Consider the following 14971-nt stretch of genomic DNA (forward strand, 5'->3'; position numbering starts at 1 on the left):
ACCCACTTCAAATATTTATTCAAGGGTTTATAATTAATGACCAATCTAGGAATACCACGTTCCTTTTCAGCTGCGATATTAACGTAAAAAGCTGTACAAGACCAAGGAGATTTTGAGGGTTTTATCAAACCCTTTTGTAGCAAGCTATCAATCTCTTTTTTGCAAAATTCTACTAATTCTGCGTTCATCTGACAAGGTCAAGATTTAGTAGGAATATCATCCTCACGGAAATTGTCTTCATATGGAAGAGTGACAATATGTTTTTTTCGAAAAAGCACTAGGATGCTCAGCACAAATATCAACAGCAATCTGTTCGGAAATCAATTTGATTTTTTCCTGTACTTTAGTAGAATTTAAAGTATCAAATATATTCATACTAAACAATTCTAATTGTAAAGAATCAACATGTTTTTGCTTCATATCAATTAAAGCATTAATATCTCTAGTTACTGGATCCGTAATAAAAGTATAACTAATCTCTTTATCCTTATAAGTAGCAGTAAAACCTTTCGAGTCAATGCTAGTAAAGGATAAATTGCGTTAATAAACGGTATTCCAAGTATAATTGGAGGGTATATAACTGATTTTTAACCAAGAAAAAGAAATGGGGAATACAGACTTTATTCTGACAGATACCCGTATTAGGCAATTTATACTTTATATCTAAAGCATGTCTGGATGCAGATCTAACCATATGAGTAGTTTTTTGAAAATATTTCGTAGGTATTAAACCTTCTTGAATGCAGCTAACATCTGCTCCACTATCAATCATGGCAATGTTTGTAATAGAAAAACTATTATCAATGAGAATAGTACATTTAATATACCATTTGTGAGCAGTAATAATTTGCATCATTCCTAAAAATATTTCATGTTTAGGATTAAAACTAATAGGTTTTTCTTCAATATCATTTTCAAAAATACCTTTGTTTTATCATTAGATTTCTCAGCTGGAGAATTGATTTTCTCAGTCTGAGTAATCCTATGATCACAAATCATATGATTCTGTTTAAGAGATTTGATCTCTCGTTTCAAGTTTTCAACTTCAACCTTCAAATCATCGAAAGAAGAATCTCTTGTTGGAGTTGCATTTTTGTTTAACAGACGGTTATTAACCTCAAGTAAAGAATAAGGTGGAGAATATTCAAATTATTTTTCAAAAGGTTTTACAAAACTAGAACTTGAATTAGAACTTGAACTAGCAGCCAAATTAATAATTTTTTCACAAAGTTTTTCATCGGTAACTTCTTTTAAAAGTTCTATTACATTATCAGATGTAATAGTTTTCATATTCAAAATTTCAAATTATGATTGTAATTTATAAAATTCATCATCACAAGCACATGTATCACCTTTGCAAATTGTACAAGTATTATCAACATTTTTATCCCTATCAGATAAATCAAGTAAATCTATTTTAGATTTGGATTTTGACTTAGAATAATAATCTGATTCTGATCCAGAAGTGTATAACAAACCATAAACCTTATCACGTAACTCATCGTCTAGTCCTAAGGTTTTCAGCTTTTGAAGCTTACAATTTGGAGCTATATGGCCAAATTTACCACACTTATAACACTTAATGTCAGCTAGATCTCTCTTAGACCTATTTTTGGTAAATCTAGTAGCCTTACGATGGGCTTTCTTAGCTTCTCGTTCTTCTTTGGATCTATATCTAGATCTCTTTCTCCTATAAGGACTGTCTTGGTTTGGGTATCTATGATACTTATGTTTCTTCTTCTTATGAGTAGAAGCCTCGGGTAGACCGAACTGAGTACAAAAATCTCCTAACTGGGATTTTTCCCTAAGCTTATCCATTTTAAGTTGTCTGGACAATCTTAATTCATTGCACAAGTTTAATCCTTCCTATGTGCAAATTCCTATCAACTTACCATAGGTATAGTCTCTGTATGGAATTACACCATAATTACCTCTTAAAAATTTCTTAACTCTTTCAGCAAATAAGGAAGGAAGGCCATCTATAAACTTAGCTTTCCAATATTCAATCTTATTCTCTGGTAGTTCCATCACTCTACTCATAAAAGTGTCTTTATACCATCTAAACTCACCTAAGGTCTTACATCTAAGGCCATTAAGAAGAGTACGGACAGTCTCATTCTGATTGGTAAAGCTACCATTAAAGTGTTCTAAAATAGTAAGAATAAGGGTATAAACGACATCTTCTCTATTTGCCACTAGGGCCATGCCTAAATTATCAACTCCTTCTTCAGTGGCTTGAGCATTAATAACCATTCCACTTTCTTCGATAGTCAAATAATTGTCCCACCAACCACGGCTAAAATCGTCTTTGGTAACCCTTTAAGGGTTAATGGCTTAAAAGAAATTTGTACCATACCAATATGCAAATAATTATACTGGTGTTTATAAACATCTATATCATGCTTGTTTAACAAACTAATAGTCTGTTCAGACGAATTCAAAGCTAAAGATTGCTCAATTGTTTTAACAAGTTGTTTAGAAGAGAGTTTATCAAACCATCCATAATCATAGATTGTTCTAATAGGGACTTTAGGAATAGTCCATTTGTTTAACAAATCAAGGTTTTGAGGTATATCTACCTCTTCCAACCTAGTATTTTTCATACTAGTTTCTCCTAAATTCATATTTCAGAAGCATATCTATGTCGAATATTTCATATCTATCTTATATATACCATGAAAGTACCTAGGCTCTGATACCATTTTAACAGGATCAAGTGGCGGGCGGTAATCCGCCATGCCTTCTCAATTAAGCTAAAACAGAAATCACCATTTTAACAGGATCAAGTGGCTGGCGGTAATCCTCCATGCCTTCTCAATTAAGCTAAAACAGAAATCGCCATTTTAACAGGATCAAGTGGCGGGCGGTAATCTGCCATGCCTTCTCAATTAAGCTAAAACAGAAATCACCGTTTGACGGGGAACTGGACTTGTTTCACACCTCACATCTGACATTTATATGTCTGGAAGGTTTCCACCAGTTAAAGATTTCTATTTTAACATACTTGAGAATTCTTAATCTAGCTAATTCAGTACCCTTATATTTAAAGACTGGCGGTAATCCGCACAATCAGTAAGGATATAAGAATTGAAATATAGATGAACTTTATATATAGAGTTTTGACTTGGTGTCAAGATGGTTGGTACAGTCTAATATAATACTGCTCTTATTGGCTTTGCCTTAGTGGCTTCGTCTAGCCAGCCGTGAACCTCAGCCCGATAAAGGAGTTAAAAGGGCATATTCTTTCACGGTTAGAACTGCTAGACACATGGGCTCAATAAAAGTATGTATTATATTATGACTTGTCACTGTTCATAGATTCCTTTCTTTTTCTATATATAGGATTCATTCGTTCAAGAGAAGGGAAGCGGAACCGAGACTCTCTCTCTCTAAAACTCTCTCTCTCTCTCTCTCTCTAACTTAGAAGTAAGCATTGTAGCTGGTAGCTTGTAATAGAAGAACAAAAGTAAATAAAGTTTTCAGTTCTTCATCTTCAGGGCCTTGCATCTTGGCCACAAGGTACATATTTCTTATTTCTTTCTTAGTTAGCTTTTCTTCTAGTCTCTCCTCTCTGGCCGTGATTTTGTCCAGCTAAGAGACTTCATATCTATGTTGAGTATCTAACTTCTCTCCTATATAAACCATGAAAGAGACGGCATCTTTTTTAATATAGATGAACTTTATATATAGAGTTTTGACTTGGTGTCAAGATGGTTGGTACAGTCTACTATAACACTGCTCTTATTGGCTTTGCTTTAGTGGATTCGTCTAGCCAGCCGTGAACCTCAGCCCGATAAAGGAGTTAAAAGGGCATATTCTTTCACGGTTAGAACTGCTAGACACATGGGCTCAATAAAAGTATGTATTATATTATGACAAACCCCTTGCTTGAGTAAAGGTGTTTAACCTTCCATACAGTCATTAAACTATATATAAAATTCAAGTATATTTCAGTTCTTATATCCTTACTGATTGTGCAGATTACCGTCAGTTTTTAAATATAAGGGTACTGAATTAGCTAGATTAAGAATTCTCAAGTATGTTAAAATAGAAATCTTTAACTGGTGAAAACCTTCCAAACATATAAATGTCAGATGTGATGTGTGAAACAAGTCCAGTTCCCGGTCAAACGGTGATTTCTGTTTTAGCTTAATTGAGAAGGCATGGCGGATTACCGCCCGCCACTTGATCCTGTTAAAATGGTTATCTGACGCACAATGGTTACAATCTGTTAATTATAACCATGCGTTTTCACATTTAATGTTAATGCATCAAGTATATTAACATCAGATAAAGATAATTGCAAATTGGGTTGAGTATTAAAATATACTTGGCCGTAGGCAACAGTAGATTCAATAGAACCCATTAGAGACTGTCTGAAATTCAGATTTCTAGCATCTCTAAGAGCGGCTAAAAACGTCTCTGGTAACCCTTTAAGGGTTAATGGCTTGAAAGCAATTTGTACCATACCAATATGCAAATAATTATACTGGTGTTTATAAACATCTATATCATGCTTGTTTAACAAACGAATAGTCTGTTCAGACGAATTCAAAGCTAAAGATTGCTCAGTTGTTTTAACAAGTTGTTTAGAAGAGAGTTTATCAAACCATCCATAATCATAGATTGTTCTAATAGGGACTTTAGGAATAGTCCATTTGTTTAACAAATCAAGGTTTTGAGGTATATCTACCTCTTCCAACCTAGTATTTTTCATACTAGTTTCTCCTAAATCCATATTTCAGAAACATATCTATGTCGAATATTTCATATCTATCTTATATATACCATGAAAGTACCTAGGCTCTGATACCATTTTAACAGGATCAAGTGGCGGGCGGTAATCCGCCATGCCTTCTCAATTAAATTAAAACAGAAATCACCGTTTGACCGGGAACTGGTGGCGGGCGGTAATCCGCCATGCCTTCTCAATTAAGCTAAAACAAAAATCACCATTTGACCGGGAATTGAACATGTTTCACACCTCACTTCTGACATTTATATGTCTGGAAGGTTTCCACCAGTTAAAGATTTCTATTTTAACATACTTGAGAATTCTTAATCTAGCTAATTCAGTACCCTTATATTTAAAGACTGGCGGTAATCCGTACAATCAGTAAGGATATAAGAATTGAAATATACTTGAATTTTATATATAGTTTAATGACTGTATGGAAGGTTAAAAACCTTTACTCAAGCAAGGGGTCTAGTCCTAAGGTTTTCAGCTTTTGAAGCTTACAATTTGGAGCTATATGGCCAAATTTACCACACTTATAACACTTAATGTCAGCTACATCTCTCTTAGACATATTTTTGGTAAATCTAGTAGCCTTACGATGGACTTTCTTAGCTTCTCGTTCTTCTTTGGAGCTATATCTAGATCTCTTTCTCCTATAAGGACTGCCTTGGTTTGGGTATCTATGATACTTATGTTTCTTCTTCTTATGAGTAGAAGTCTCGGGTAGACCGAACTGAGTACAAACATCTCCTAACTGGGATTTTTCCCTAAGCTTATCCATTTTAAGCTGTCTGGACAATCTTAATTCATTACACAAGTTTAATCCTTCCTGTGTGCAAATTCCTATCAACTTACCATAGGTATATTCTCTGCATAGAATTTCACCATAATTACCTCTTAGAACCTTCTTAACTCTTTCAGCAAATAAGGAAGGAAGGCCATCTATAAACTTAGCTTTCCAATATTCAATCTTATTCTCTGGTAGTTCCATCACTCTACTCATAAAAGTGTCTTTATACCATCTAAACTCACCTAAGGTCTTACATCTAAGGCCATTAAAAAGAGTACGGATAGTCTCATTCTGATTGGTAAATCTACCATTAAAGTGCTCTAAAATAGTAAGAATAAGGGTATAAACGGCATCTTCTCTATTTGCCACTAGGGCCATGCCTAAGTTATCATCTCCTTCGTCAATGGCTTTAGCATTTATAATCATTGCCCTTTCTTCGACAGTTAAATAATTGTCCCACCAGCCACGAAGTTGGCCAGTAAAACCTGCAACAATCATTCTGCAAATATTCCTATCTGTATTTTTTACACTTTTACAGATAGTTGCATACATAAGCATTCTATGTACTAGAATAGTTAACTGCCTATCAGTCAAACCATCAAGATTCCATTCGTAAATTTCGGAACCACTGTAAGACGTATTAGTCTGATTCCAATCACGTTCCTCTATTAAAACATCTTGAGGAGTTGGACGATTGTAATAATAAGTCTGCATTCTAGGTTTATCAGCATATCTACTATCAGTAAACGTATTATTCTTTTTAGGATAACTTTTGAGTTTATTAAACTCTAACAAAACATCATTTTTATAATCAAAAGTAGCATCCATTTTATCAGCAAAATCTTTTGATAAATCAATAGGTTTGATATTCAAACCGGATAACTTTCAGTCAAGAAGTTCTTCTAAATCATTAAAGGATTTAAATTTAAAATCCTCAATCTCATGAGGTCTTTGAATATGAGTAAGAACAGTTTGAGCTCCTGATTTGCTTCCTGAAGTAGAGGCAATATCAGTTATTTTCTTGCTAGTACTCATATCTGTTATCAAAACTGTTAAATCATCAAGTTTTTTATCCAGAAAACTAATCTGTTCTCCCAAAACCTTAACATATAAGCTCAAATAATTATTTTGAGAAATTAATTTATTAATTTCTATGATGCTGACTGCAGCAACATCTTCATCAATAAATTTTTGAAATGCAGTAAAAGTAATACCTGTATTATTAGGTAAAACAAAAGGTGCTTGAGGAGGGTAAATGGCTTTAGTAATATTGCCACTCCCGTCTTTATAAGATCTTTCCAAAACTTTTATAAAAAGTGATAAATATGTGGTTATAAACCAAGGAACAAAATACATAATTTGATTATGTAAAGCACAAGTTTCATAAAATTCTTAAGAAATATTATTCAAATCCCCTTTGCTATAAGTATCAAAAAACCAAGTTTTAAACTGGTTCCATTTATCACTGAAAAATTCTTTTTGGATATAACCTCTAGCTTGTGACCCTGGACTAAAATCAATTTGGTGTGGAATCATTTAAATACCATTTAGTTCAAAATCCATCTCGGATGCCGAAGGAATATCCTTATCAGAAATATTATCACTATCCTGGACAATATTTGTCTGGGGGTTAATCTTAACCTTTTCAACAGATTTAACCCTTTCAACTGGTTTATCACCTACTTTAGTAGAAATTGTGTGTAGAGATGCAACACGGTTTCTAGCTGGTCCATAGACTGGTTCATTAGGAGAAATGTGTTGAATATCAAGCAACAATCTATGATTGGTAAAAGAATGTCTATTATAATTAGAACTAATAGTAGGCAACAGTCTATTATTAGAAAATGACTGTCTACTATAAGTGGAACTATTATCGTCAAACTGAATGCAAATCCTTCCATCCAGATTTTGAGTAATATGAGAATACTCAGTATTACTGACAACATTAGTTATCTAACTGGGGGATATAACCTAATCCAAAGTCCATGTAGTTGGAAAATTAATTTTCTCCCACTTAATCCATTTTAACATCAGATAAAATCCGTTTTTATCTGATTGTGCGTCAGATAAAATGGTTATCTGACTATTTTACCCGTATTTATAACAGATTGTAACCGTTTTTATCTGATTGTGCGTCAGTTTTTATCAAAAACTTTTGATTGTATAAGTCGTCTTGAAATTTTAAAACACATTTTACTATGGTTAACATTTCATGTGCCATAGTAGCGTATTTTCTATGGGCTTCAGACCATTTACCAGAGTAGAATCTAATAAGATATTCGTGTTTATAATTGGGATTTATTTGTTTCAAAATCCCTCCGTAACCAATATTAGACGCATCAGTCTCTATAATCTTTTGCCATGCAGGATTAGCAAGGGTTAAGCAAGGTAAAGATTTAACACGTTGCTTAATATTTTTAACCAAAGTAGTATGACTATCAGTCCAAGGATTTTTATAATTCTTTTTTAGCCTATCATATAAGGGGGCTAAATCACGTGACAAGTCTCTATAAAAAGGCGAAATATAATTTAAACTTACCAAAAATCTTCGTAACTGAGTTCTATCAGTAATAACATCGGAAAAGTTTGAAGCAAAATCTATCGATCTTTGAATAGGAGTAATTTTTCCTTGACAAATATAATGTCCTAAGAATCGAATGTTAGTTTGGAATAAACTCATTTTTTGTTTTGAGATAACCAAACCATTTTGTATAACAATTCTTTTGAAAATGTCTAAATGCTTAATATGCATTTCAAGTGTTTTGGAAAATACCAAAATGTCATCGATATAAACAATGATGAAGTCTAGATAGGGGTTGAAAATATCATTCATAATTTTTTGGAATTCTGAAGGGGCATTCTTCAGACCAAAAGGCATAATATTCCATTCATATTGCCCAAATGGAACATTAAAAGCAGTTCTATAAGTATGCTCTTTAAATATTTAAATCTGCTAATATCCAGATTTTAAATCAAATTTTAAAAATATATTGGCATCATATAATCTAGACAATAAATCTCTTTTATTAGGAATAGGATACCTAACCCACTTCAAATATTTATTCAAGGGCTTTTAATTAATGACCAATCTAGGAATACCACGTTCCTTTTCAGCTGCGTTATTAACATAAAAAGCTGTGCAAGACCAAGGAGATTTTGAGAGTTTTATCAAACCCTTTTGTAGCAAGCTATCAATCTCATTTTTGCAAAATTCTGCTAATTCTGCGTTCATCTGACAAGGTCGAGATTTAGTAGGAATATCATCCTCAGAGAAATTGTCTTCATATGGAAGAGTGACAATATGTTTTTTTCGATTCCAAAAAGCACTAGGATGCTCAGCACAAATATCAATAGCAATCTGCTCGGAAATCAATTTGATTTTTTCTTGTACTTTAGTAGAATTCAAAGAATCAAATATATTCATACTAAACAATTCTAATTGTAAAGAATCAACATGTTTTTGCTTCATATCAATTAAAGCATTAATATCTCTAGTTATTGGATCTGTAACAAAAGTATAACTTATCTCTTTATCCTTATAAGTAGCAGTAAAACCTTTCGAGTTTATGCTAGTAAAAGGATAAATGGCGTTAATAAACGGTGTTCCAAGTATAATAGGAGGGTATAACTGGTTTTTTACCAAGAAAAAGAAGTGAGGAATACAAACTTTATTCTGACAGATACCCGTATTAGGAAGCTTATACTTTATATCTAAAGAATTCCCGGATGCAGATCTAACCATATGAGTAGTTTTTTGAAAATATTTTGTAGGTATTAAACCTTCTTGAATGCAGCTAACATCTGCTCCACTATCAATCATGACAATGTTTGTAATAGAAAAACTATTATCAATGAGAATAGTACATTTGATATACCATTTATGAGCAGTAATAATTTGCATCATTCCTAAAAACATATCATGTTTAGGATTAAAACTAATAGGTTTTTCTTCAATATCAATTTCAGAAATACCTTTGTTTTTATCATTAGATTTCTTAGCTGGAGAATTGATTTTCTCAATATGAGTAATCCTATGATCACAAATCATTTGATTTTGTTTAAGAGATTTGATCTCTCGTTTCAAGTTTTCAACTTCAATTTTTAAATCATCGAAAGAAGAATCTCTTGTTGGAGTTGCATTTTTGTTTAACAGACGGTTATTAACCTCAAGTAAAGAATAAGGTGGAGAATATTCAAATTCTTTTTCAAAAGTTTTTACAAAATTAGAACTTGAATTAGAACTTGAACTAGCAGCCAAATTAATATTTTTTTCACGAAGTTTTTCATCAGTAACTTCTTTTAAAAGTTCTATTACATTATCAAATGTAATAGTTTTCATATTCAAATTTTCAAATTGTGATTGTAATTTATAAAATTCATCATCACAAGCACATGTATCATCTTTGCAAGTTGTACAAGTATTATCAATATTTTTATCACTAGCAGATAAATCAAGTAAATCTATTTCAGCTTCGGATTCTGACTCAGAATAATAATCTGATTCTGATCCAGAAGTGTATAACAAACCATAAACCTTATTACATAACTCATCGTCTAGTCCTAAGGTTTTCAGCTTTTGAAGCTTACAATTTGGAGCTATATGGCCAAATTTACCACACTTATAATACTTAATGTCAGCTAGATCTCTCTTAGACCTATTTTTGGTAAATCTAGTAGCCTTATGATGGGCTTTCTTAGCTTCTCGTTCTTCTTTGGATCTATATCTAGATCTTTTTCTCCTATAAGGACTGTCTTGGTTTGGGTATCTATGATACTTATGTTTCTTCTTCTTATGAGTAGAAGTCTCGGGTAGACCGAACTGAGTACAAAAATCTCCTAACTGGGATTTTTCCCTAAGCTTATCCATTTTAAGCTGTCTGGACAATCTTAATTCATTGCACAACTTTAATCCTTCTTGTGTGCAAATTCCTATCAACTTACCATAGGTATAGTCTCAGTATGGAATTTCACCATAATTACCTCTTAGAACCTTCTTAACTCTTTCAGCAAATAAGGAAGGAAGGCCATCTATAAACTTAGCTTTCCAATATTCAATCTTATTCTCTGGTAGTTCCATCACTCTACTCATAAAAGTGTCTTTATACCATCTAAACTCACCTAAGGTCTTACATCTAAGTGCCAATACTGGTTAGTATTGTTTCATAATAGGAGCGGGTTTTGTATGACTCACCCGGATAATATAATCCATTTATTAAATACCTTTGGAATATCTTCCACTGCTCTTCTTTTCTCTGAATATCAGAGTTTTCTAAAAGAAATATCATTTCCTTTTTTGACACTTTCTCATATGACTTGATATCATCATTGTCATCTTTTGTGATGGAAGCAAAAGTATCACTTTGCTTGGCAGAAATATCTTTCTGTTTTTTAGCAATCAAATAGGCCTGCAAATGCCCGTATAACAGGCTATCTTCTGGAATATCTTCCAGATGGACAGATGGTCTGATCGATGATTCTTCTCTGAGAGATATCCTCTCATTGGTTAAAATCTTTCTTCCCATTTGTATAACTGAGGAGTTTGATGTGGATCCGTATGACGATCCTGAAGGTGATGATTTTCCTCTGGATTGTGGGGATGATCTTCCCCAACCTCTACGTCTTCCCCTACCCCAGGGGGGTTCCATCCTGTAAATATTCACGGGATAAGAAATCTGGCAGAAAATTATCAATTCCCTTTTTATATTGTATCTCAAAATCAAAAGGGGCTAATTGAGCCTGCCATCTTGCAAATATCATTTTTGAGGCATCATGTTTAAAGTCTTTGTTAAACATATATTTAACAGATTGTGCGTCAGTTTTTATCAAAAACTTTTGATTGTATAAGTCGTCTTGAAATTTTAAAACAAATTTTACTATGGTTAACATTTCATGTGCCACAGTAGCGTATTTTCTCTGGGCTTCAGACCATTTACCAGAGTAGAATCTAATAAGATATTCGTGTTTATAATTGGGATTTATTTGTTTCAAAATCCCTCCGTAACCAATATTAGACGCATCAGTCTCTATAATCTTTTGCCATGCAGGATTAGCAAGGGTTAAGCAAGGTAAAGATTTAACACGTTGCTTAATATTTTTAACCAAAGTAGTATGACTATCAGTCCAAGGATTTTTATAATTCTTTTTTAGCCTATCATATAAGGGGGCTAAATCACGTGACAAGTCTCTATAAAAAGGCGAAATATAATTTAAACTTACCAAAAATCTTCGTAACTGAGTTCTATCAGTAATAACATCGGAAAAGTTTGAAGCAAAATCTATCGATCTTTGAATAGGAGTAATTTTTCCTTGACAAATATAATGTCCTAAGAATCGAATGTTAGTTTGGAATAAACTCATTTTTTGTTTTGAGATAACCAAACCATTTTGTATAACAATTCTTTTGAAAATGTCTAAATGCTTAATATGCATTTCAAGTATTTTGGAAATACCAAAATGACATCGATATAAACAATGAAGTCTAGATAGGGGTTGAAAATATCATTAATAATTTTTTGAAATTCTGAAGGGGCATTCTTCAAACCAAAAGGCATAACATTCCATTCATATTGCCCAAATAGAACATTAAAAGCAGTTCTATAAGTATACTCTTTAAATATTTGAATCTGCCAATATTCAGATTTTAAATCAAAATTTGAAAATATATTGGAATCATATAATCTAGACAATAAATCTCTTTTATTAGGAATAGGATACCTAACCCACTTCAAATATTTATTCAAGGGCTTATAATTAATGACCAATCTACTAACACCACTTCCTTTTCAGCTGCGTTATTAACATAAAAAGTTGTGCAAGACCAAGGAGATTTTGAGGATTTTATCAAATCCTTTTGTAGCAAGCTATCAATCTCTTTTTTGCAAAATTCTACTAATTCTGCGTTCATCTGACAAGGTCGAGATTTAGTAGGAATATCATCCTCAGAGAAATTGTCTTCATATGGAAGAGTGACAATATATTTTTTTCGATTCCAAAAAGCACTAGGATGCTCAGCACAAATATCAATAGCAATCTGCTCGGAAATCAATTTGATTTTTTCTTGTACTTTAGTAGAATTCAAAGTATCAAATATATTCATACTAAACAATTCTAATTGTAAAGAATCAACATGTTTTTGCTTCATATCAATTAAAGCATTAATATCTCTAGTTACTGGATCTGTAACAAAAGTATAACTTATCTCTTTATCCTTATAAGTAGCAGTAAAACCTTTCGAGTCTATGCTAGTAAAAGGATAAATGGCGTTAATAAACGGTGTTCCAAGTATAATAGGAGGGTATAACTGGTTTTTTACTAAGAAAAAGAAGTGAGGAATACAAACTTTATTCTGACAGATACCCGTATTAGGAAGCTTATACTTTATATCTAAAGCATGCCTGGATGCAGATCTAACCATATGAGTAGTTTTTTTAAAATATTTCGTAGGCATTAAACCTTCTTGAATGCAGCTAACATCTGTTCCACTATCAATCATGACAATGTTTGTAATAGAAAAACTATTATCAATGAGAATAGTACATTTGATATACCATTTATGAGAAGTAATAGTTTGCATCATTCCTAAAAATATATCATGTTTAGGATTAAAACTAATAGGTTTTTCTTCAATATCAATGTCAGAAATACCTTTGTTTTTATCATTAGATTTCTTAGCTGGAGAATTGATTTTCTCAATATGAGTAATCCTATGATCACAAATCATTTGATTTTGTTTAAGAGATTTGATCTCTCGTTTCAAGTTTTCAACTTCAATTTTTAAATCATCGAAAGAAGAATCTCTTGTTGGAGTTGCATTTTTGTTTAACAGACGGTTATTAACCTCAAGTAAAGAATAAGGTGGAGAATATTCAAATTCTTTTTCAAAAGTTTTTACAAAATTAGAACTTGAATTAGAACTTGAACTAGCAGCCAAATTAATATTTTTTTCACGAAGTTTTTCATCAGTAACTTCTTTTAAAAGTTCTATTACATTATCAAATGTAATAGTTTTCATATTCAAATTTTCAAATTGTGATTGTAATTTATAAAATTCATCATCACAAGCACATGTATCATCTTTGCAAGTTGTACAAGTATTATCAATATTTTTATCACTAGCAGATAAATCAAGTAAATCTATTTCAGCTTCGGATTCTGACTCAGAATAATAATCTGATTCTGATCCAGAAGTGTATAACAAACCATAAACCTTATTACGTAACTCATCGTATAGTCCTAAGGTTTTTAGCTTTTGAAGCTTACAATTTGGAGCTATATGGCCAAATTTACCACACTTATAACACTTAATGTCAGCTAGATCTCTCTTAGACCTATTTTTGGTAAATCTAGTAGCCTTACGATGGGCTTTCTTAGCTTCTCGTTCTTCTTTGGATCTATATCTAGATCTCTTTCTCCTATAAGGACTGTCTTGGTTTGGGTATCTATGATACTTATGTTTCTTCTTCTTATGAGTAGAAATCTCGGGTAGACTGAACTGAGTACAAAAATCTCCTAACTGGAATTTTTCCCTAAGCTTATCCATTTTAAGCTGTTTGGACAATCTTAATTCATTGCACAAGTTTAATCCTTCCTGTGTGCAAATTCCTATCAACTTACCATAGGTATAGTCTCTGTATGGAATTTCACCATAATTACCTCTTAGAAATTTCTTAACTCTTTCAGCAAATAAGGAAGGAAGGCCATCTATAAACTTAGCTTTCCAATATTCAATCTTATTCTCTGGTAGTTCCATCACTCTACTCATAAAAGTGTCTTTATACCATCTAAACTCACCTAAGGTCTTACATCTAAGGCCATTAAGAAGAGTACTGACAGTCTCATTCTGATTAGTAAATCTACCATTAAAGTGTTCTAAAATAGTAAGAATAAGGGTATAAACGGTATCTTCTCTATTTGCCACTAGGGTCATGGCTAAGTTATCAACTCCTTCGTCAATGGCTTTAGTGTTAATAATCATTGCCCTTTCTTCGACAGTTAAATAATTGTCCCACCAGCCACGAAGTTGACCAGTAAAACCTGAAACAATCATCCTGCAAATATTCCTATCTGTATTCTTCACACTTTTACAGATAGTTGCATACATAAGCATTCTATGTACTAGAATAGTTAACTGCCTATCAGTCAAACCATCAAGATTCCATTCGTAAATTTCGGAACCACTGTAAGATGTATTAGTCTGATTCCAATCACGTTCCTCTATTAAAACATCTTGAGGAGTTGGACGATTGTAACAATAAGTCTGCATTCTAGGTTTATCAACATATCTGCTATCAGTAAACTTATTATTCTTTTTGGGATAACTTTTGAGTTTATTAAACTCTAACAAAACATCATTTTTATAATCAAAAGTAGCATCCATTTTATCAGCAAAATCTTTTGATAAATCAATAGGTTTGATATTCAAACCGGATAACTTTTTATCAAGA

The 14971-nt window shown here is 32.4% G+C and overlaps 1 pseudogene; it reads right to left on the minus strand.

The window, feature by feature from the left end:
• LOC142167935 (uncharacterized) overlaps positions 1-14574 on the minus strand; it is a 113183-nt pseudogene extending 98609 nt beyond the window's left edge.
• Between the last annotated feature and the right edge of the window lie 397 nt (positions 14575-14971).

Source organism: Nicotiana tabacum, chromosome 2, assembly GCF_000715075.1.
Source record: "Nicotiana tabacum cultivar K326 chromosome 2, ASM71507v2, whole genome shotgun sequence".
Classification (NCBI taxonomy): Eukaryota; Viridiplantae; Streptophyta; class Magnoliopsida; order Solanales; family Solanaceae; genus Nicotiana; species Nicotiana tabacum.